The sequence below is a fragment of the Rhea americana genome, unplaced genomic scaffold (assembly GCF_003343005.1).
Source record: "Rhea americana isolate MKP2758 unplaced genomic scaffold, rheAme1 scaffold_90, whole genome shotgun sequence".
NCBI lineage: Eukaryota > Metazoa > Chordata > Aves > Rheiformes > Rheidae > Rhea > Rhea americana.
In genome coordinates, this window is record NW_028187089.1 from 1668837 (window position 1) to 1691600 (window position 22764).

The window sequence follows — 22764 nt, forward strand, 5'->3', positions numbered from 1 at the left end:
TGCTTTGAAATCCAGTCGTACAGCTGCACCCAAGGGGAGACCTGAGCTAACACACCCTACTGCCGCTGGCTCCAAAGCAGCTGTAATCGCTGCCTCCGTCTACAGTTTTATGAGGCCCATTTACAAGAATCGGTCAGAAAACTGATCATTGCAAACAGGGGGAAATCCACTGGCTTTGTCTCACAGTGGCACACAATGTTGAAATAACAATGATGTTTCTGTGGAATAAAAGTCAACTAGAAATGTTTTCTGGAAGAGTAGAATGAAAAGGGGAAATAACATTTTTAAGAGAGCAGAAATCCAAGTGCTCAGTTTGGAAGCACTTTATTATTATTTATTTTTGCTAGGTTTGAAGCTTTCATCTTATTTTATGTCTTCATCTCATGATATGGCAATATAAATATCCTTCTGAAGTGGGTCATTCTTAAGTTTTTCTGATTAAAGGACAACCCCTCCCCCAATCTTGCAAAGTCAACAATTTCCTATTGATTTCCAAAGATTACATTTCAGCTACCTTTTTTTATTAAAAACCCCTCATCTTTCCTCTAGCGTTCACATTACCTCATTTTGAACTTCGTTATGCTGCTAAGTTATTTTACATTGTCTTGTATGTTTTTTTACCCTGTTGACAGTCTTCAGGCTTTGCACAGTTTTGCTATTCAAGTCCTTCTCTTCTCTCTGTTATTTCCAGACTTAACTATCATTTGAAGAATAACTTGAGGACAGAGATCTAATTAAGATTAGGAAGGCAGGAAGAGTAGGCTATCAAGTCATGTCAACCACTAGTTTCATCCCACAGTGGCACACAATGCTAGAATAACAATGATATTTCTGTGGAATAAGTCAAGAAAAAGTGAGTTTTGGAAGAGCAGAATGAACACCTTCTCTTCAGGACAGTCACCTTCTCTTGCTGTCCCCCATTGGGATGGAGACTCTTGTTCTGAAGTGCATATCTAGCACAGCATGCCTGCAGCACAGGAAGGGTGGTCTGGGGCTGGAAAAGGAGACAGGATGTTTCCACAGAGCTAGGAGTTAGAAAGATGTAGGTGAATGTTTGGAGTCACTGTGGAGGTCCAGCTGGCTCGGAAAAGCTTTGTGGAAGGTCCCCACAGGCCCATCATGGACTGACTGACTTCTCAGTACAACCTGCTTTCTTCGAAACCATCTCCTGCTCTGCAAGTGTTTGTGGAAACTAGTTTTGACACATCATCTCATGCTGGCTAGTACAGACAGTGCTTGGATCTCGTTCATCTTTGTTAAATATGTTCCTGGTTCCCATGGTGAGAAGCAATCACATGCCTGAACACCTGAGAATTATATTGAACCACTCCTTCAGGTTAGTGCTTACTGCAGCATGTCCTTTGGCACGCAGCTACTCTGTGGACTTTACTCTGGCTATGAACCCAAGCTGTTCCTGGCAAGATCACGAAGACCAGTGAATAACGGGAAAGATCTGTTGTGATGTCATGAAAGTCCAGAGAATGATGGTTTATTGCAGGTGAAACTTTCTTCCTCGACAGAGCTGCAGCTGGAGGATACACCCATGGGCACCCAGGGCTTGGGGAAAGCYCCCCCTCCGTTACTGGAGAGTGCAAGGGTGGGGGTCTACCATTGCTTTCTCTCCTTGCTGTCTCTTGATGGTTTTGCTATTACATGGGATTGGAAGCAGATCCAACCCCAGCTGCATAGAAAGGCTTCCCATAGCCTTGGACCATGGCTGTAGGTCAGGTGAAGGTGATTCAGGAGGTTGYTCATGGGCACATGAGGCCTTAGGATGCAGCAGCCAGTGAGGAAGGGGAATGGAGGCAGAGCAGTACTGGAGGGAGCTGCTTGCCGATCTGCCCACGCATGGAGCTGGCCCAGGACTATGGTGGGGAGCAGTGCATTTCAGAAGGGGTTTTCAGAGCAGGCACACTCAAAGACAAGGCTAACTAGAGTAGCAGTGAAGCTTTAGAGAGAGTAAATCCAGTTGATAATGGCAGAAGGGGAGCCAGAAGAACAGACACAGGAAAAGGGGAACCTGAAGGGAACTGTGGGTGGCCARGAAAGTTCAGAGGATTGAGAGGGAAGTGTACACCATGACTGACACTGCAGCCCCTGCTCTGCAGCCCAATGGCCCCTCCACCAACACGTTCTGCTGATGCTTTGCTGGTTCAGGTCCCACAGGGGCACAGTGAGGCTGAACACATTGAGGCTGTGGGTGAGTAGGAATTGGCATAGTGCACCAAATTAGGGGTTAGTAAAGAGAGCACTGTGTTGAGTCCTACTGGACTGCAATTTCAGAAGCAGCCTTTCTGCTTTCTCAAGGATGTGCTGAACAGGCTGTTCTGGCAGTGCATGCCTTTGACTCTACTTGACACCTCTGGGCCAAGGTCAGAGGAAAAAGCACATATATCTATTTGTCTCCATTGCCCCACAAACAGGCTGGCAGCCAATACTCCAGTGAGTTGCACTAGCCAGCACAGAGATGGCTTTCTGTCTRCTCAGCTTTCCCATGAGGAGAAACAATGAGGTGGAAAAGGCAAGAAAACTGTGCGTTCGGGAATTAAGGAAACATGGTCAGCTTTGCAGCCCGTAAGAGCGAAACATCTCTGGAGAGCATAGCTGGCACCAGGAAGGCTCAACCCATACATTCACTTGTCTTTCTGTCCATCCACCTATCCATGCACCTATCTCTGATGGCCCTTCTCTTGCCCCACATCTATCCTAAATGTTTTTTCTTCCTGGCTGTTGTCATCTCTTCTTGTCTCTTTCATCAGCACTAAGCCTTTCCTTTGGCTGACAGAGCTCCTCTAGGTCTGTGGAGCAATCCTGATTTACTCTCCTTGAGGATTTGGTCCTTAAAGGCAAGCTTACACCTTCCCACTGGAGGGATCATCCTGTCTCCATGTTTCCCATTCTTGATCTCAGCTTCTAGGCCTCCATCAAGCAGTTCTGATCACCTTAAGGCCCTGAAAGACCTTGCTGCTGTTGTAAAGGAYGCATCCCTCTTTCACATCCCTCCATGATTGCCTTTCTTCTTCCTTGTGTCTGATTTACCCACGTATCTGTTCATCCCAGCATCCCATCTAGAGCAAAAGCACCCCAGTTTTACCTCTGCTACAAACACATCTGCTGGCTCTCAGACTGTATGAACTACCTGCCCACCAGACCATCCCCTCTCCCTCGCAACACTGCAGAGTTTAGAATAGAGAACGCAGCAGTTAAACTTCTAGGAAAGGACCGGCTGCAGCTGGGAAGAGCTGAGATGGGTGTCCCCAMGCCAGCCCATGTGGAAAGAGGCAGGTGTTTGCCCTCACTGTGTCTCACACAGGACAGCTGATGTGAGGMATTTGCAGGGTGCTGTCATGTTCCCCACTTACTCTCTTTGCTTTTGTGCTGGAGCCACTGGAAACAAATGGGTGCTTGCTCCGAGGAATGTAGATGTGAAGGGGCAGGGATATTTTCCCTGAAATGAGTTGCAGAGGAGGGCATATATTCCTGTGAAACAGATTGTTACATTGGAAAGACCTAAAAGAAAAATAAAGTTTTTCAAAAAGAGAGGAAAAAAAGAACAGCTACAAGACTTTGCTCTTGAAGGAAAATGAGGCTGCTTAAATTCATCTTGTGTTTCTTCAGCCTCMAAGTACTTTTGAATTCTTCTGATCTGTTGTCCTCCTTTTCCAACATACTGATTGTATCAGGCAAAATAGGCTGCAAATGAGAAAGCTTGTCAAATACATAGCCTGTTCAAGTGGTTGTGATTTTTCTTCTGAACTCCTGAGTAGATGCTTAAAAATGGCCAAAGCCTCTTGCTCCCCTGCTTCCCAGGAAACTGGGATGAGACATTGTGCTTAGAAAGGTTTGGTGGTTGCAAATTTATGGTCAAAAACTGTTTCATATTACTTCCAGGATGTACCCAGGTTCATGGTGAAGGTGAACACTTGGAGGTCTYGGAGCATCCCAGATGGTCAAAGCTGCCCTGGGATGGTCGGTGTATGCCAAAGCAAGGAGAGGGATGCAGCCTGCCTTGTCCAACAGCCTTGGTGACTGGCCCAGGGCAAGCAACCCCTCAACCTTAGTTACCCCAGATGCATTTATCTACTTGCCTTGGCAAGGCTGGAGCCCACGGCAGCAGCAGTGGGCAGTAYGGGCCTGCTGAAGGGAAGAAATCCCCATCCTGACACACCCTGGCACTAGGAGTGAGGAATGTCAGGGCYTCTGGCTCATTCTGAATATCAAGTCCATGCAATCCTGTGCAGCCCACCACCGGGTGGTTCTTGGGACTTATCACATTATTAGATCAATCAAAATAAAATGCTGAGGGCAGAAAAACCTCAGGAAGCCTAGCAGGGCAGAGGGGAGGGGAGGAGAGRGGACTGCCTTGGATCTAGGAGCTGCAGCTCATCCTGCTGCCTGCCTTGTGCAGGAGGTGCACTGCTGCACCCATGCAGTGGTCTCATGTCARTGCTGCAGGGTACTTGGCCAGGTTGCCTATGAGTCTAGTGTTTCAACCACTAATCATAAAAGCAGAGTGAATTTCCCCATAAACCAGAGCTGCTATAACCTCTATTCCATCAGGGAACCCAGGTGTTTGCTCCTGGGACACTATGGCTTCAACCCTTGCCTTGCCCTTGGAAAGCTGCTTCTGACTGATGAGGGACGAACACTGAGCCCTGGGTGTATGGAAAGAGAATTTCAAAATGTTCCAGGCCAGTCTCTGATCTCTACCTACTACTGCCAGAAGTGATTTGAACGACTCCTAGTTTACAAAGGAAGAAACTTAGGCAGGGATTTGAGGACTCTGCTCATGGAAAGGGCTGGGTGACATAGTAGGCAAGTGCCAAGGACAACAGACAGCCAAATACATCAAAATGCCCATTGACTTTCCTATCTTCGCTGTCAGAACACTGAAAAGCCAAGAAGGGGTTGAGTATCTCCTGATTCTCCATGCTGGCCCTGGGCCTTTCCCTGCCCAGTCCCCTCAAACGCAGCAGTTCAACCTGGGTGTAGTAAGACTCTGCTGCATCCACATTGCATCRAGGCTCTGATAAGGCTCTGAGACATCCTGGGAGGACACGATCTCTGGGTGATGGGGAGTTGTTTTACTCTGGGCCCTGGCTCAGAGTAAAAGAGTTTGGCCTCCTCCAGAGGAGGAGAGGTGTGCATTGGGCATTGTCACGGGAGAGATGCATGACCCTGAACTAGAGAAAACATTAAGGTACAGTAGTCCTCRTGACCTCTGGATCATGTCTCTCCCTGAAATACAGAGGAGAAAAAGGCAGTTAACCCCCCCCCCCTAATTTTTCTAAATAGTAGCAAATTTCTCTTTGGGGCAAATCAAAGGAGACYACTCAGGCTCTTTCAGTGAGGAGATCCTCAGTGCAGCCCTAACCCTGGGACAACACACAAGGACCTCATACTGCTGAAAGCTGTCTGCAGAACCAGCTGGCAAACAGGACCTCCTTGTCCTCCCATGACTTTCACTGTGTGCAGTGTCTCCCCAGCTGCCAGTACCTACTCCTTCTTAGCCTTGTTTGTGCTTCAGTGATGAAGCAACACTGGCTGTAAAACCCTGGCTCAATCATATTAACTGTTCCCAAGCAGTTATGGGGTTGTTAAAGCTGCAGGAATGCCAAGAGCACTGCTGGTCAAGGACAGGGAGGGAAGGAGGAGACAGGAGGAATAAAAAGATGAGAGGTGAAATCCTGGAGAAGGAGCCTTGCACCATGGTCTAGCATGGCAGCACTGGGTTGTGCCAGGAGATAAAGGAACCTAAGTGTTAGCTTGTCCTCCATATTATCTGGAGAAGACCCATAGATGTATTGGTTTTGTGGTTTTATGTTTTTTTTTTTGGTCTAGCATCAGAAGTGAGCAATGTGGATGCCATTGTACTGTCTGTCTAGTGGCCAGAAAGAGACAGAAGTCACAAGGACAGGCATACAAGGATCTGACATGTTTTGCAAAGACAGGTAGTTTGGTAGAAGAGACCCAATTCGTGCTCCATTACCCCATTTACCTGCCTTAGGTGCCTTCTGAGGGGATGGCTGGAAGTTGAAACCACCTTGCATCAGACAGCAACAAATCCACACAGCAGCACCCTACACTTTCAGCAAAGCAGRCACTGCTGCTTTCGTTGTCTGCAGGGACCCCACTGCTGCTGTGTGCAGTGCTGCATTTGTCCRGGCCTTCACAGAGCTGTCCTGGCAATGAACAGAGGAGAGAGGCAGAGGGACGTGCAGTGGCCCTCCCAGGGCTAGGTGTCTGTGCAGACCAGATCTCCTGTGATGATGATTACTTCTGGCCTCCTCAGCCCATCTCTGCTGAAGCTCCACACCTGGAGTGAACCGAATCCTAGGCGTGGGGGGACAGGAAGGGTAAAAGCCCAGGCTAGTTTCCTCTGGGATCTGGAAAAGACTCTGCAGCACGTACGTCTGCATGGCCAACCTTGCCCCTTCCTGCCTTTGGAGWGGCATCTCCCGGCATTGTTTTGGGGATGACGGCTCACGGAGCTGTCTTGTACCTCAGCACTGAACTTTGCCCCTGGGCGCCTGCCAGTTACGGCATTGACTTTTAGGATGGTTTTATTTTTGAACTTTATTGGCCCTTCCCCCAAATGACTAACTCAACATGTCTTTCTAGCATTAGATAGCTGTCTCCCCAAGGTTATTCTGTTTGATGTTTTCATGGCCTGGGCTGTAAAGTTATCCATTGACTTGGGAAAACACAATTAAGAGAGAAAGAGCTGTAGGGCGGGTTATTCAGGTATCTCTGCAGCTCAGCAAAGGATTCCAGCATGGGCCTGTAAAGCAGCTCCTAGTGGGTTACAGCCAAACCCTGACTGCTCCTGAATAACCATCCCACAGYCAGAATGGTGTCTGTGCAGTTTCCACAATGCGAAGAACCAGGTGCCAACCATGGGCTCTGGGTGCTGGTGTCATCAGCTCCAGCAGGGACTCAGCACCAGTATTCGTGCCTGGAAAATACGAAAGCAGGAAAGTGAATCTCTCCTGAAGCCAGGAGGTTTTGAAGAGAGAGAGAGACAGAGAGACAGAGACTATGTATAGAGACCTGCTCTTCTCCCCTCTGCTKTTCTACCTGGCACAGGTCCCTTCTCTCTGACAGGGAGAAAGCACCCATCTCATCCCATGCCCATGCAGAAGCTGGATCTGCATTCCTGGCCAATGGCAGGCCAGGGAGGGAGATGGGATTTCAAGCCTCCTCCATGCTGTAGTGCTGGAAGATTTCCTGCGAGAGCTGTGCCTGGTAACCTCGGTAGAAACAACCACACTTGTTTTGACAGCAGCCATGAGTGTTTCCCTTCAAACTGAGACATTATCTCCTTTTCCTGAGGACTATAAATCCCTTGAGTCTCCCTGTGGTGCCCTATCATGCAGCCAAAGCAAGGGCTGAGTCATTAAAGTTAACTATTACCCAAAGTGAGTGTTTATTTGGGGTAATACAGGCCCTGGGGAAAGTGAGGGAGGGGAGGAGGAAGGCTCTTGTTTCTTTTCTACAAGATATCACTAGCCTYGCCGTGCAATGGGCCAGCCCTTAAGTGGTACTTTAAACAAGACGAGTGCTTAAATAACAGACAGCAAACAGTATTACTGGGAAGGTGGCCTGGGCGAACACTAGGCCACTCTGCAGCTGGTGGCTGGAAAGGGAGCCTGAGCAGCTCCACACAGCCCCAAGAGGTCCTGAAACATCTCAGGGCTGACCTGTTCCTGGGACCTCTCTCCATCCCTGCTCCATGCAGGGGTGGGAGGGATTGTTTTGTACCTGCAGGAGGAAAGGCCCATACAAGGTTTCACATTGCTTTTTTGTCAGCAGAYGGGACAGATTCCCAGCCCCGGGTGCCTGGGCATGCACTTGAATACATTTCYTGGGAGAGGAAGCATTCCTGGATGCCGGATTTCTTGCTAATTTTCTTTGTTTCCTCTTACCCCAAAAGGCAGAGAGGCTTGACATTAAAATAAAGGCAGGCCTTGGTGAGCATTAAGGCCAGAATCCAAGAGATAAGTTTGCAATCCAAGAGTTAGGAGTAAAGCAAGGGTTTGGAGCATTGCAGTGGGCTGTAACAGCAGGCCTCCCACGCAGCTGTGGGGGATACTGCTGATCTAGATTTCCTTGACAGCATCATAGCTGTGAGAAYTGGGGATGCAAGAGAAACCCTGCCTCTCAGATCTGCCCCCATTCTGGATGACATCTCCTTCTGCCTGTACATCCRCTTTGTATCTTCTTTCTCTGGTCTGTTTAAAGGTAGCTCCACCAGAACTGCTGGTCACCCAACTCCCCGTCCCTTGTCAGCCATATACGTATCACACGGGATAAGGAGCCAGGACAGGGATTTTTGCCAATCTGTTTCCACAGACCTGCTGTCTCTTTCTSCATCCTTCTCTCTTTGTCATCCTCRTTCAAGCCTYWGATATCTGGGTAACCTGAGCATACAGACAGGGAAACATCCACATATAGATATATTGCTGGGTAGCACAGAGTACCCAGCCGCTTSGCTTCAGCTCTGAAGCTGAAGACCCCCAAAGTAAAGAGAAAGCTTGATCCATAGTCCCAGCTCTGCTTCAAGCAAATCACTACCCCAGAATCCAATGAGTGCTCCAGAAAGTAAGTACTTTTTCACCAGCTCTCAAGACTCTTTCTCTCTCTTTCCTCTCCCCCCTCCATGGAGAAGACCCCATGAAGGAGCATGTGTGAATATCYGCTATAGAACTGCTTCCTGTGTTGAGAAAGGGACGATTCTTGCTGGCTGCTGTGCCACTTCGTTATGGACAAAAATAACCTCTGGTACTGTCAAATTGTAATGGTGCATAGAGATCTCTAACCAACAGACAGATCCCTGTGGTCCCAGTGCTGGGCTTTGCAGGCTGGTGAATGTGTTACAAGGAAATAGGGAAATCTGCATAGCCTAATTCCTAGAGGAAGTTTTTGGAGGTGAAAGTGACTGGCAGATGCTGATAGGGAACCTACCAGAGTGCTTCAGGARGGCCTTGGGAAAAATGTGGAGAATGCAAGAGGAAGGAAAGTGCCTAGGACCTTCAAGAAAGAGAGCAAAGAGCAGTGATGGGATGCATAAGGCTGAAAGCAGTCCATGAAAACCTCGTAAATCAGATGCACACTGTGGAGCAGAAAACACTGATGGGAGGCAATGCTCAGGCAGTGAGAGGTGAACAGTAACTGGGCTGCAGGACTAGCTGGGGGACAGAGGTAGACCAGGAAGCAGGGTCAGACTGGTGGGGAGAAGGCTGATGAAGACACAGAGCTCTGCTGTCTCTGTCCTGCTGGGGGCTGGCGCAGGAGCCTGGGCAGGGGACAGAGTGCTCTTAGCCATCATCTCCTGTTTGACTGTAAGAGTCAYGCATGTGCCCAGAGCCCTGTCTTGGAGCCACAAGCAGGGCTGAGAAACCAGGACAGAGAGTCTGGCAGAACAGAAAATCTTGGGGGCTGTCACCTACAGTGACAGAAAGGCATCTCTACAGGATGTTGGCCTGGACAGGAAGAGGGCAAAAGAGCACCTCTGGAAGCAGCATCATGAATGTCCACAAAGAGCGGACTGGGAAATAAAAGAGCACTGATTTCACACCRAGATGACTTGCTGAGAGCAATGGGAAGGCACAGAGCATGGGACACCCAGCTTTGATGAGGCTTTCACAGCCCCAGGAGCACATCCTGTCAGTTCTTGGCCTTAGCAGAAGTATGTCTAGTTACACAGCTCCTGTGCTGAGGAGATAGGCAAGGGCACGTGGCCACCATTCCAGCTGGAGAGGGTATTCCCACTCTCTTCAAGGACTGCTGCCAATGCTGGGCCCCCACCCTAAGCACCCCTGAGGGCCCTGACTGCATGCTCATGCTGTGTGCAACATGTGCTAGTTCACCAATTTGAATGAGAAGGACCCTTCCCCCTCCTGATCCCCCACCCTGTGCCTATGTGCGATTCACTCCTGGGCATGTGGCAGCAGCAGGGAGGCTTCCCAGAAAGTGTCGAAATGATGCTGTTCCCCAGAGTAACTGAAACGTGTGCACAATAGCTAACCTGAACCCTCTAATCCCTCGTAATCCGTCGCCAAGGAGACCTGAGCATTACCTGGTGTCACGGAAAGCGAAGGGGCCCAGGAGTAGGAGAATCAGGTTCTGTCACCGCTGTAAATTCCTTTCGCTTTTTGGCTCACTCTCATGCCTCTCCTGGGCCTGACAGAGCTCGCTTTGGATCACGAACTGTCATAGACAAACTGGAGGCAGGGAGAGTACCAGAGAAACCATTGCTTTCCTCAGCTCTTCAAGGGGAGATGCTACTGCAGCAAACAGCTCCTGCATCCACCTTGCACGTACTTTGCAATCCGGTTAACAGCATTCCTGTAGCACTTCCTCTGGCTCAGCCACCATTAGCACTTAACCATCCCCACTTCTATAGTAAAGTATAGAAGTAAACTTCTATATAATTTAYGTGAAAAGGAATTAATTCCACCCTSTATGGAAACTTTCCCATTTCTGCTCATAGTCTCCTCTGATTTGCAAGGGTCATATGACATCTCAGTCCCTGTAATCCATCTGCTCCTTGGCASCAACAGGATTATCCTTTGAAGCTCCCAGCTTTTGTGATGTGGACACCAGCCACCTTGCAACTCATCTCACCAGTGACTTGTTCTGTTTCAGGGACTAGTTTTTTCTAACCCCCCTAACTGCTCCCTATCAATGCCTCTGCTGGTCCTTCCCTCCGTATTTGGGTCCTGAATTACCCAGGCYGATGTCTGGGTAAGGATTTTATAAGAGAGACCACAGCTTGGAGCAATGGCAAGAAACCTGGGTGCAACTCTTGAGGCTGCCCCTTCAGTGAATCRAAATGCAGAGAGCCCGGGAAATGCGGTGACTGGGAGGCCTATGCAAACAGGTCCAGCAGCAGTGCCAGCACGTCTTGCCTTGTGAGAGAGGACATGGAGCCAAGTATGCCCTGACCAAACAAACTGAACCGCAGGACTCCATGTCCTCAGGATCGCCGGGCGGCTGCATGTCCCTACACGCCGGCATGCACAGTAGTGCAGGAGAGCCGGCTGTGAGGTGGGACCCACACTTTGCAGGGGTCCCCTTGCATCAAAGGGCAATGCCCCCCAGTCTTTGGGGCAGCAAACCCATTGGAACCCACATCCCAGCACTTAAAGCTTGTCTCAAGCACTATTTTTGGTTGCTGTTGTCAACGGTTTACATTTCAGATGATGACTCACGCTGGCACTTAGCCTGGGAGAGATCCCACCCTGTCTCCCGGAACAGCTCTCCTACTCCAGAGTCAATGCACTGGGTGGCAATGCTGGCACAAGGAAGAGCAGATACAGTCTGTCTCTCACCCGCCTCTCCGGCTGGCCTAGGGAAAGGACGAGCTGCAGCCAGTCGTCATGCATGAAAGCGAGGCTCACAGAAACTGGATTCTCATTCCTTGCTGCTTCTGCACATGGATATCACCTTTCCCAACTCACCTGCTTTAGCCCTCAGATCATCAGGACTCRGGTTGCCTGAAGCAGTTCATCTGCACGACACTTGAGGCGGCAGAGTGCTGCTCTTGGTAGAAATACTAGCAATAAGCTCAGGGAGTTGTGACAGTGTGCAAGAGGCAGTCCAGGGTGATTTTCGGCAGCAGGATAAGAGGGCCGTCAGAGGCAATACCTAAGGAGTTCCTATTCTTCTTTTTCACTGCCACTAACCCTGGACCTGCAAAGGGAGGGTGCAGAAAGCTAAAGAAAAGGTATTTTTCACCTACATCCATTCACGACAGAGCTCTGGAGGTGGATATTAAGACAAGCATTCAGACAAAATTTCCTCCAGACAGCAGCATCACAGAAAGCAGTGTTACTGAACTGCATCCTGACAAGGTATCAGAAGACACCCCAGGAAAGTCAGAGTGCCAGGGGGTGGAGGGGCCCTTCTGCGCAGCTGCTCTGTTCTCCAGGGCCCAGATTGCTAACGGCGGTTGTCCTGCTGTGCCATCTAGTGGGACACCAGCACAGCTCCAAAAGCAAGAAAATCCTCCTGGACCAGAGAACACAACAAGCTATCTACAAAGCTCCCCAGACCTGCMCTCCTGCCAGTGAAATCCTGATTTTATACTTCTAGGGGCAGCAGGAGAATAACCCTACTCTCATCCTTCAGCAGCTTCTACCTCCACTCCCCTTTCCAGTCCTTCAGCTGGGCTCACTGCGAAGGGGGTGGCAGGGGCTCATATGTGGCTGGCTGTGAGACAAGGCACTGAGGCTCACGGGGCAGATTTTACAATGCTCATTGCCAAATTGCGTGCCTGGCTGGGAGGACCTCTCCCTCCTTGGTGCGTTTACCCCGCAGCTGCCATGTTTTGGGACAGGCACATTTACCCTGCAGAAACAGAAGCTGGGGGAGCACCTCCTAGCCTCAAACGTCTGGCAGTGCTTGATAAGCTGTCAGGTAGCACGCATGCCTCCTCAGGACCAGGATAACTGCCTTTGCTTGCCAGCTTGAGAGCTGGTCTTATACCTGACCTGGGGAGAAGACAACACTGGATCAGCTCCGCTCAGGCAGAGTGAGGCAGGAGACTGCAAGCTCTGACGGAGCTAGAGCCTGACAGACTGCCTACAACCTTCCCCATCACGCAGCTATTGCTGGCCATGCATGTTCACCCAGGATGGTCAGGAAAACAAAAGCCTCTAAGATCATTACTTGACAGCTTTCAGAAGCTGCCCAGAGAGCAACACTTAATAAGGGAACAGCATTACTTTCGTATTAATTGAATATGCTTTCAGAGCCCACTCCAAAGACCTGTATTTACTGTTTCTGATGCCAGAGGACATAAGCCATATACATCCCTCCACCACCAAGAACCAAAATAAGRCTCTTTGACTGTAGGATCAGAGCTCCTATCTGCAGCCAGATCCTAGCAGTGGGATAAGGGCAGTAAGTGTCAGTGCGCAGCACTTTTCTGTGGAAGCAGTTGGCTCTGTCATTCCATTTCCTGAGGGCAAATATGGTTGGGTATAACTGGACACRCAAGTGTGGGGCAAAACACAGTGACATTCGGATGAAAGTGATATTGCAGAAGAACGGAGGCTTGCAAGAAGAGGCTGGACCGACAGCCTGGCATGGCTCGGGACAATATAGGAACAGGGGCAGACAAGACGATTTTCTCAAGCTATCACACAAACCGCAATGCTGTATGTAGCAACCATTTCCTGCGGCGTGYGTGATGGCTCAGGGCAAGGCCTGCCCGGAGGTTGTTCCCAGCAAACAGCAGCTGATGGGGATGTGCTGAGCACTGGTAACTCTGCAGCACCTTGCAGCCCAGTCAGGGGCTCACAGCTCAGGAGGAGCTGGGAACAGTGCTGAGGCAGGGAAAACATAAGTTGGCAAGGCAGTGCAAAGAGTTAGATCTAACATCTTAAATGGGGCAGGAGGTCTCTCATTATGGACCTGCAAGCAGGCAGGGATCTCTGGCTAGGGTGAGAAGCTACAGTTCCCCACAAACCCATACAGATTTCAGCTAGGGGGAAGTTTTGTTTTCCTAGAGCTAACACAGTACCTGCATAAGCAAAAGCTGATTTATTGAATTTCTTATCTATACTAGATGGAGTTCAGCTTTGAAGAGTCACTTCAAAATTAAGAAGTGAAATTTGCTATGAAAGCATGACAGTGAGCTGTCACTTAAAATGTTCCTTTCAGAGTTTCATACAAGTGAGACACCATGAGGATGGACAAGCTTTCTTAAACATTAGCAGCTGTGGCAAGCAGCAGGCTTTCAGGCAGAAGAATTTCTACCCTGTTCCACCATGTTATCGCAGACACTTACTGCCAGAGACAGAAAACATTTTCATTGCACTTGTGGGAACCAGGCCCAGGTCACACCAGAATCCCTAAGGCTGCAATAAGAAACATTCTAAAATTGCCCATGAAATGAGAGTTTATCAAAAAAGGCCACACACAGCTACTGATGGCTTCAGCACTTTTTTATTTTTTTTWAAAAAAGTAGGAAACRTTATTTATCTGTTAGCTCAATAGTGTGCTAAGTGTTTGGAGGACCCATCCCCTGGGCTGGTCAGCTGCTGCTGTAGGGCATGCTGTAATTAACACCATCCATCATGAGTAGGGACACGGCTCATCAGGAAATGTGATTAGGTTGTACCAGCAATTGCATTACTCCCAAGGGGAGCTTCTCTTTTGAAAAATAGCCCCATCATTAGATCTGAAGCATTAATTGAAAATTAAGCCCAATGAATAATCCTTTTGGAATGGATTGATCTTCTCTCCAGGGCTTTCATGAATTTGCTAGAAGAAAARTTGAGCTGTGTTTTATTCAGAGAAGGGCTCCCAGAGACCTCTTAAGACCATCTAAAGCAGCACAATYTTCCTGCAAGCAGATTTGGGTCCTGCCTTGAGAAAACTGGGATCTCAGCAGCGTGTCTAGTTGCAGGGGCAGCCTGGTCTGGCAAAGGATCCAGCAAGCTCTGCTCTGAGGTCAGCTGTGCATGCAGCACTAAGYTGAGCAGAAAAGATGAACCAAGTAGATTCACGTACTTTTAAGAGCTGCCTTGGTGATTCTGATCTGCAGTCATTGCCAAGRCACCACTCMGTACAAACTCAGCTTGTAACACCCAGCAAACTCCACATGGCTGTGCATTTGAGCGAGGAAGCTCTGTRTGGGTGTACAGTCAACAGACATCAGGAAATTCTTGACAAGCTGTCCTCCYTTGGGCTGCTGCTTCTTACCTCTCCTTTAGCAAGTAGTGGAACCAGCTCCCTTTCTAACAATCCTACCAAGACCAGCACACTAGTAGAAAGCAACAAGTTTGCTTGAACTAYGCTGATGGGGAGACTTTGAGCTTAAGATCACTCTCCAAGGCATGATTAGGAAAAAGACTCCACCTGCTCCACACTTATCTTTTAAATGCTTAAAAAAACTCTCATGTGTTCAAAGCTTGCATTCCTATTCCAACCTAATCACGTTGCTTTAAGTTGCACCAGTGCTGTAGGAGATTTCATAGTACATTCTGAACTTTTCTTTGAAGCTCATTTGGACTCATGGTTCTCCAGGGCTTTCCCACTCCTCCTCTAAAAAGATTCACGYGCACTGTCATGGAGTAAAGGGTACAGCTGTCTTCCCTGGATTACACCCACAGGAAGGGCAGACTACAATTAATCACATTCATCAGAAGGAATGAACCAGGGGCTGGAGAAAGAATCAATTAGGCTATATCATAACTAGATGGCATTTGAAGGAAGACACAGACAGCTTTGAAATATGGACAAAGAGTTGCAGGTGGTATCTGTTAACTCTTTCTGCAGCAGGCTACAATTGTGGAGAGTGGGAGAGGCTTGCCTGCAGGGGCCCAAACACGTGCTTGGGAAGGTCAGTTTTGGAGTTTGTGCCAGCATTCCTCTGAAATAGCTCAAGGAGGGAACTCAGCTAATGCATTTAGAGAAAAATAATKTGACAAACAGGCTGCAACAGGAATTAAACTCAGAAGCAGCACAAGTAAGCAGTTGCTAGRAAATCAATGTGCAGGCTGCAATGTGACAGCTTGAGGGGCCAGTACAATTTGGAGTTAATACAGAAACACTGTCCCAGTGCAGCCTTAACCTCAGAACATCAAGTTACCACTTACGAACACAAATCTACGGAACTSTTTTCCACTTGAGCACCTGGTATTTAACATACAACACCGCTCTACAGGTACAAACTTCCACACAACTCAAATTCCAACTCTGTTTACCAGAGGGCAAGTCTTGTCAAGAGCTGTAAGCAACCCAGAGATATACATTGCATGAGCTGTTTTACTTGCAGTAGGTCACTACCTCTATCAGAGGAATTAGATTTACTCAGAAAAGCCATTCTTCTTCTATGCTGCTAAGAGAATCACTGTGGGAATTTGCTGGGTACATGATGTTCAGTATTACTGGGTACAATTAAGTTAGATTAACATGCACTTGCAGGATGAAGAGAAGATCTTTCAGAGTTCCTAAAGAATCGATAATTCTTTTAGAAGTTCAGCTTTATTAGTCTGGATTGACAGATTCCCTTGATCTTTCGATCTCAGACAAACTCTGCTCACATTAAAGGGATTACCATGATTTTACACCATACGTGTAGGAGCAGAATATAGCTCTGTAGGATGGGAAGATACTGATCCTTTTCAGGCATCAGAGATGATGCTGCATTAGTACACAGGTTCATGATTGCAGGTAACCTCAGTTAAAGGCTTTTRATAACAGTACTAAAATATTAAGATAATTATAATCTTTATTTTGGAGATTTTACTRCACCTGTCAGGCTCAGAAAAATATAGTGAAAAACAGTGAAAGTAGCTGGCTGGCAAAATGCTATTAGATCCATTAATCACCATTAAGTACTAATATGTATGTACTAACTCCTTAGTGGTATTCATTATCACAGTCACTAGGAGAGGGAGTTATCCAGATCCTATCCAGCCAATTCATTCTTTAATCAGCTGGAGGGAAAGGGGCTCTTGGGATTAAATTGCTGAACTCAGCTTTATAGGGTTATTGCAGTGCCACTCASAGCACTCAGCCCTTCCTCTGCTGGCATCCACTAGCCTGCAGGACRGAGCGCTGCCTGCTGGGATCAGTGCAGCTTTAGGCTCACCTTGACTAGATCAAAAGCTTCAGCAGCCTACAGTAGTTAAAGGCCTCTCCTTGAGACCATGCTTGCCTGAGTGGGCCCCCCACACTTTTCCACTAATACCCTCAGCCATGAAACTCCCTTTTCCCATGGTTGCTCCACAGCTGCCTACCCTGAAGGAGCATATAACAACTGTAGCAGAGAGAAACCTTGTAGAAGCAAGGTCTAAAGCATCTTCTACTTTAGATAGTACTAAATAGATCAATCCAGCAGGAGTAATACCCACCCAGGTGCCATTCCTTACCTGGGCTCTTGTCTCTTGAACCATCTCCAGGAACTGAACCACAGACCTGAGGACCTACCTTTCACTGCCTTCTCCAGCAGGGACAAGGTCTGCAGAGAAGAAAGCAGTAGCAAACTTAAGAAATTMAGTTCTTGAGTCCTGCAAAAGACCCACCTGATCTCCTTGCAGGCTTTGGTCTCTCTCTTTGCTCACTACCTCACATATTCAGGCTCAGACAAGTTGAAAGAGACTTCAGAAGGTTTCTAGTCCAACCTCCTGCTCCAAGCAAGGCTAGTGTCAGGGAGCAGCAAGGACCAATTTTCCCCCCTGGGCAGGGAGCTGGGAACAGTAACACAAGCAGCAGGGCAGGGACCTTTGTGGTGGGCCCACCACAAAGCAGGCCCAGCGACAGCAGCATCCAGATCATCAGACAAGCTTGTGGTGATAGGGCAGGTACCAGACCAGGCCAAGTAGTCAATCTACAGATCAGAGTCTGAATTAGCAGAGTCTATGGCCAGGTACAGACACAGCTGGGCTGGAGGCCAGCATTCCTACATCACAGCTCAGGAAAGAATAAAAGGCCAAGCATGGATCTTAAATGGGCCCTTGGGCAGAGTATGAGTGGAGACTCTAGGTGAGGCTGATCAGGATTAATTGGCATTAAAGCCAATTAATGGCCTAAGGGCTTACTAGCTATGAGGTCTGGCCTGACCAGATTGCTTAARACTTGGTCCAGTTGGCTCTTGAAAGCCTACAAGTAAGAAGACAGTGTAATCTCTCTGAGTCACCTGCTCTGCTGTTTGACTGTTCTCACTGAAAAAGTTCAAGTGCTTTAGCCCCTGAGCATCTCAGTGACCCTCTGCTGAGCTTGGTCTAATTTATCAATATCTTTCTTGAACTGGGGGCCCCAAACTGGATGTGATTTTCTCAATATGGTTTAACAAGCCCCGAATAGAGGAGGATAGTTAATTCCCTTGATCTACTGAGTGTGCTGCTGTTCATGTAGCCCAGGGCACATGGCTGACTCATGCTCAGCTCGCTGCCCCCCCAGGAATTGAGGTCCTTGCCAGCAGAGCTACTCCCCAACCAGTCACTCCTCATCATTGTAGGAGGCTGACCCACCCTATGTGCGGGACTTTGCATTTGTCCTTGCTGAATTTTGAGAGRTTCCTGTTGGTCCGTTCTCCAGCCTGCCCTGATCCCTCTGAAGGGTGGCCCTGGCCACAAGCCTGCTGACTGCACCTGCAAAGTTCAGGTTGTGTGTGATTCTGTGTATTTCAGCATATAGGCAGCTTCTGTAAATTTTCTTGATTTCTTTCTTGGTTTTTCTAAAGCCCAACTGCCAGAATCAAGAAATGAACTGAGTCTTTCATTTATCATTTGGCAAGAATAAGTTGTTACTGTTATTTAAGTCTATATTTTTTCTCTCTCTCTTTTTGTTTTAGTTAGTTTTTTTTCCTTGGTGCCTATCTYAAGCTTCTGCATCTACATCCACCCCCTCCACCTCTTCCTTGAAGGCTGCCTCTATTGAGCCTGAAACACACACATTTGTTTGCTGGAAGAAAGAACAAAAAAAATRTTCCTTCATCCCTAAAATTTGAAGGGTACTTAAATTAGTCATGATTAGGGCATAGGCACTGAGGAGCTGTGTCTGTTCAGATCCTCAGGCTCATGGAAAGATGGAAAGGTAACACCAACCGAAAGTCTCCTTCATGCAGGCTCCAGTTTCCACATCCTGGTGGGGGAGCTTGACTGCTCAGTCAATATCCTGGGTAGAGGACTGTGATATTAAAATAAATAAATAAATAAAGAGATTTGGATAATGGATTCATTTGGTTTGTGCTAGCATTATTACTTGTAGAGGTTTTTTTTTGTTCACATCCTACATAGTGCTTAAAAGTACTGATTCCTGCAACATTGTTTCAAAATTTATTGCAGTAATCATGATGCTTTTGCTGCAAATGGGCAGTGACAACCCCTCAGAAGTGTGCAACTAAGGGAAAACCTTGTATCAGGAAGAAATTCAGATCAGAAATGGTGCAATAGAAGTGCTTGGTAATAATGCTCTCTTCTGAACATCCCTGCAGGCTCTGTTGATTTGGGAATCACTTTGATGTAGACACATCAGCATATTAGGGGATGAAAAAGGAAGTACCAGTTGAAAAACAGTGAGTGGCTCTATAATATCCATGCCTAAAGCTGAGGAAAGCAAATCTGTAGGAGGCCGTCGCTGAAGGCTTCTACCAGCTCTGAGATAAGTCTGCTTCTCAGCTGCTGTTACGGTGCTGCTCTGGACTGCTCCAGGGCCATGTGCAAATGGCAGCCCYTGTAAGAGACCTCGTTATCCACAGCCACGGAGAGCAGGGCACAGAAGTTGTTCCCCTTGCTGGGGCTGGGAGGTGCTGACAGCAGGATGGCAGGAGCGGTGCTGTGCGTGGCCAGTGCTGCACGTTCAGCCCTGCTAGTGAAGACCTGCTAGCGCTTACACTCGCTGAATCTTGAGTTTCCTTAGAAATTGTACATGGGACTGTTACCAATCTCCTTTCAGAAATCAGGTCTTGGCATCTAATAATTGCAGACATTAATACAAAAAGGCCCCTGTCCTCTGGCTCCTTGCTTAAAAAGCCAAAAACKCTTTGAAAAGCAATGACTAGCTGAGCCGATCAAAAAAATAAGCAAAATTGAGAGAGTCTTACCGTGGGCCGGAGGGGCCTGTTCACCCCTGTGGGATTCAGAAAGACATTTCTGGTTCTGCCCACATTGCAGAAGTATCACCTCTAAAGCTGGGAAAAGGGTGTCAGGCCTGCCAYGGGGGAGCTGGAAGTTTTGGCAAACAGTGGAGCTCGGCACCTTTGAACAAGTTACGCCTTTGCAACGGACCTGTGATTGCCAATTCTGTACGCAYCTCCTTACGGAGCCTTAAGCTGGCATCAGTGTGATGGATGGCTGCAGGTCAGCTGCCTGGTGGTCACTCCCGGTGTTGCGGTAACTCATCTCTAGCAATCTTACTCTGCTCCTAAATAGGATAGACTGCTTACACTCCTTGCATTCACGCCTCATCTCTGCACAGATTCAATCCAGTTTAATTATTTCTGGGTAAATAACTTTACGGACCCTCCTATTTGAGTTTGATATGGGTTGTCTCAGTGCAGAGCTGCAATACGGTCACACAAGTGAACACGATTGGGTTATGGCATGTAGCGATTTGCAGTTCATCAGCTGTGCCACAGCGACTGACTGTACACAGTTTTGTTTTCTTTTTTTTTTTAATCTGGCCAGTAGCCAGATAAATTGATTACTTTATACTTTCAATGAAAGAGCAAGCAAATGGAATCAAATGCATAATGGCCATTGATTAAAGCTAGCTGCAGTCACACTGAGGCTTTTTCTGTAGATAGATCATTTTTTTGGCTCGCAATCCATCCATCCATTTTTTTTTACCTCACAGACAAGCAAAACGTATTTTGCAAAATACTACCCTGCTGTGTGGTCTGACTGTAGCTGTCCCAGCAGACGGCAGATCTATACACTGGTGACTCCAGTAGGGAAAAAATTGAGGTGAGAAAGAAGGGAATAAAATAACTCCTCTCCCATCAAAATTAATTCTGAAAAACATCTCTGAAGTGGGCTGGATGGGGATGYTTGCCCCCTGCAGCTCCCTGTGCCCTGACTGCTGCCACCCGAGCCCTCCCCGCCACCAGGGTCCCAGTGCAAGTGCAGAGCTGGTGCTACAGCCAGTTGTACTCGTAGCACGCAAATTCCTTTGATACAGCGGCTGGAACGACAGCTGTCACACGTGGCTTCCAGCTTGTACGTGGGTGCTGTGACYGTGTGATACACTTTTCCCCATACATGGAGGTTTAGCGCAGGGAATATCCTGCAACAGCCATAACCAACAACATTGGAAGGTCCCGTCCTAAAAGCTGCTGGGTATCCTTGACTGGCAGACAGATACAGCAGCAGGGCCTCGAATGAGGCTTTACATATGGCAGGTTACATATGTACCTCTCAGCCTACAGCAGCGTAAATGACCTTCCCAACAGATAATTATTACTGGTTTGCCAAGTAATAACAGAACTCTTTCCTACTGAAACTCGTGATTGCGAATCTGGATTTACAGCAGCAGTGCTGTTTGCTGTATGTGCTCCGAGCTCCTGAAATTAAAAAGAATTTCTTTCCAACCTCCTCTGATGGAGGAATCATCAAGGTCGTATTTRTATTTATTATATTCATCCCAATGGCTCTCAAGGAGCGTATCTGTGACACCCAGAACAAATCACAAGTGCCAGTGAAGGACAGAGAGAATGCACAGGAAGATTGGAGCGTTATTCATGAGACGAGGCCCTCCATGACCACCTGCGAGCAGACACGGTGAGGGCGCTGCCTTGTGCGTTTGCTCAGGAGAGAGCCACCAGCTCCCAGTGTCGTGAGACTGAGCCTGTCTTTTGTGTCATTTAAGAAGTTAGAATAGTCCCTGTGCTATCGGGCAGCTTGATCTGGGACTGCTGGGAACACAAAGGGAATGGCAGTACTTCCCACTTTGTTCCATTTAGTCTTTTTCCATGGCAAGAGCTGCCGTGCTGCGAAGTTTCATCAACAGGAAAAGTCTGCAGCCTGCACAGGATGTGGCCAGAGTTACAGGGTTCCTTAAGGAGATAAGACTTGGCGAAGAGTCATAACATTTCTAGTTATCTTTTTTGTGTACACACGCCCTCACTTTGCCCTGTCCCTCCAACTACAGCCAAACTCTTTAACCAACCTTGACGGATTCAGGGATACCCAGGTATTCTGATTTCCAGGGGTTCAAGCTACCCCTAACACTCTGCTCTTTGACCCTGCTGGAGGAGTCATCACCCAAGATTTTGTCACTTCACTACCTGGAGTCACCTTGTACAGTTATATACCAGGCTCCAGGGCCCTATGCTTAAAGGATCATATCTCTGGGTGACTATTTGCCAAGGGGAACAGAGATATCAATGGTGCCAATACACTTTGCAAAGCCTCTTAGCAGCCAAGGGCCAATACGCCAGCCAGGATGCTAGTCTCGTCCTGTCAGATCCTAGGTATCTCTGAAAAATGCTGGATGAAGTCATGAACTGGTCTCCTCCCTGCTTTCCTATGTACTGTTCTTATGTACCTATACGCTGTTCCTATGTACCTCCTTCTCTCTGCTTTCCTAAGTACTTCCTGCTGGACATGTCTTCCCTAGAAACAAAGGAAAGGATCTGGAATGTGCTTATAAGGTCCCATTAAGACTGACCCAGCAGGAGAAGAACAAARACAAGGAGGGGAACACTTTTTCCCCAGTACTGGAGGCTCCAGTCAAAGCTTGATGACAGACCTGTGRTGCTTTGTGGCATAGCCAGATCTCCATCAGAAACCTGCCCATGCCTAGCAGGGCCTGCTGTCAGCTACAATCAATGTAGACTCAGTGCTGCAYGGTGAAGCCTCCACACACACTGCCTAGGTCAGCCCTGGATTGACAAAGATCTCYTGCTGCCTGACAGCAAGAAGCCTCGACTGTGAAACCAGGGAGCAAGCTCTGTCCATAGAAGAGACGAGACTCAAAGAGAAAGCCCTATCCTGAGCCTGTTCTGTCCCAGATGGTCCTCAGCTGTACTCCACATGAAAGTACTGAAACCTTTCTTTCCTTCCCAGGGAAAGGTCTCGCTGGAGACCCTCTGATCCTACTGCTCCAAAGCATCCAGCAGTGCTTCTGCTTGCTCAGCTTGCCTGGGAATCAGTCTCCTTCCAACTCAGCGCAAAATCCTCAACCTTTAATGACAGGAACAAGGTTGCATCTAATAGAAAGTGTATTGTGTGTCAGTGCACCTGAGTCAGCCAGGCCCCAGAAAGCATCCCAAAAGGTCCTACTCTCATCTTGCCTCCTTGGCAGAAG